Source organism: Arachis ipaensis, chromosome B07 (assembly GCF_000816755.2).
Source record: "Arachis ipaensis cultivar K30076 chromosome B07, Araip1.1, whole genome shotgun sequence".
Taxonomy (NCBI): Eukaryota; Viridiplantae; Streptophyta; class Magnoliopsida; order Fabales; family Fabaceae; genus Arachis; species Arachis ipaensis.
In genome coordinates, this window is record NC_029791.2 from 33780597 (window position 1) to 33783150 (window position 2554).

Genomic DNA, 2554 nt, shown 5'->3' on the forward strand with positions numbered 1-2554 from the left:
TATAGAGATATGACCATTGAACTGACTCACTTTGAGAATTCCTAATGGTTATAATTACTGTATATTTGTCAATAGTATATTCTCAAGATGAACACAGTAATAGAGTTTCCTTTGACCTGCGACTGTCATAGTAATTAACAATGTATTTATTATACTTTGATTCCGGACACCTAATACCCTAGGGTGCTTGTTGAATGGATATTGGGTATGATTTAAATACTTGTAGAATTAATGATTAGTCAATAAGGAATCCGTCAACTCTCGGTAAAGAGTTTGAGCTCTATGATTATAATGATTGAGATGAATAAAACCTTGGCTAAGGGGATTGAATGAATGAAGAAATGAGTTTCTTAGGTCATTCACAGTTCATTATAACAATGGTAACAAGTTAGAGTTTGACAATTAAACCATACTCTAAAGGTTAACCAAGAGCTGGAAAGATGGAAGGAATTATACTTTGTTCTTCTGAGGTTCTTAGTAAAAATATATTACTTCATACTATCGGGTCGTTAAGGAGTGTTGCTAGACGCCAATCTTGATTAGTAAATTTAGTATGACTAATTTACTACCCGCTTAGTATTGAACCTATGGGGTCACACACTAACGAGTGTTCTAATCTTTGCTGTAGAATTATTTAATTATTAATTTGATTTGATCAAATAAATAATTATATTAATTCAAATGGAATATTATTATATTTTTTGCTAGCACCAAAAATATAATAATAGTATGATAATTGAGAATATTAAATGAGATTTGAGAATAATTAGTTATTCTATTTCTGATTTTGAATTATAAAATTGGATGAGATCCAAATCGATTATGTTTTAAATTGTTATGATATGATTCATAAAATTTAAAGGATTCAGATTTGGAATTTAAAGATATGATTTAAATTTGAATTGAGAATCAAATTTAAAATCAGTAACAAATCTCATACTATATATATGTATGCCAAGAGTAGAGGAATGTGAAAGAGACGAGAATAAAACACAAGGGTTTTATTCCTTTACCTCTACACACATAAATGTATGTGAGCCTGATTCTTGGAGAAGAATTTAATGGCGTGCAAAGAGTTGCAAGAGGTTTCTCAATTTAGATCAGATGTCCATTAGTCAAGAAGTTGACAGCAAATGTTGATCTCGGTGTGGATACGCATAGCGCCTTCGTACCATCGAAGGAGAAAGTGATTTTTACTAAAGCGTCTAAAGGTATTTAGATCTGATCTATATATTAAATATTATTGGAATAAAGTTTAAACACAAAATAAATCTTTAAGAATTATTTTATTTTGAATTACTTTATTTTTTTCCGCTGCGTGTTATGAACACATGGTAATCCTTCATATATATATATATATATATATATATACAATGTTGTCGATAGCGTCAATCCTATGTGAACTTAATTCTAGTCCCGTAGTAGGTTGCTAAAGATTCACAAGACCAAGAATTCAATTTTATAAAAAAAGATTGTAGAGCCAAAAGCACCCATAAAACAAGAAGACTAGCGCAAAAGCTCTTATGGCCATATAGCATTGCCCATTTAATTATAAAAAGAAAATATCATGTGATTAAAGCTCTAAAATAGTCTTCAAAATTCTAATTGTACTATTTATATCATGAGATTAATCTACGAAAACCACATAATTCCAGAGTCTATTTTCAATAGTGACTTACTAAACGGAGTGATAAGTTGGTATTATCATATCTCATTAGACACTACAACATCAGTTAGCTGATAGTTGTTTATTTAATTTGTATTGTTCAAGTGTAACATTGTTATAGGAATTTCTATGTGAGATTTTGAGTAATCACTGCTTATCACTAAGCCTAACAACTATTTGCAGCACGTGTCTATTATTGATCTTGCCTTGACTCTTGCTTCCTAGATCGCTGCCAATGAATTTTACCCTTCGAAGTTTGTGGAAAATAAAATGGCGCGCGTTATATTACCACCATGCACTATGCTAGTCGTATTACCCTAAATTATTATGATTAAAGCACATAGTACGTATACATGTTTTGTCATTATACAGACCCACTAGTCTCAAGTAGCCGCACATAGAAATTTCAAAACATCCCTAACTGTAGTTTCTTGGCTTCGTTGAATTCCCTCTTTTTGAGATTTGAAACCTAAAATATATTTCCATAATTATAATGTACCTACTATACATGTACTAATTTAAACTTAAATAGGTTAAAAATAAAGTTAAACGTGTTAATGAATTAGTTGTTACATCTTCTATGCACAAAGTACACAAAGCCTAGTAAATGTGGCTGTTTAAGGTGGCTCATGTATAAATATATAGGACACTGTTTGAAAATGAGGGAATATAGAATAGGTAGATACTACAATAAAAATTTTATAATTGTCTTTATGTAAAAAAAATTTTTTTTTTTTTATCTTTGGATGATAGATTGTATGATTAGATTTTGATATTTATAAAAGTGTTATCTTTATTTAAAGTGTGGCTAAATAAATAATTCATATTTTTAAACAAAACATCTTCATAAAAAAATATTTTTACCATCTTCATTTAATAGTTGCCTAT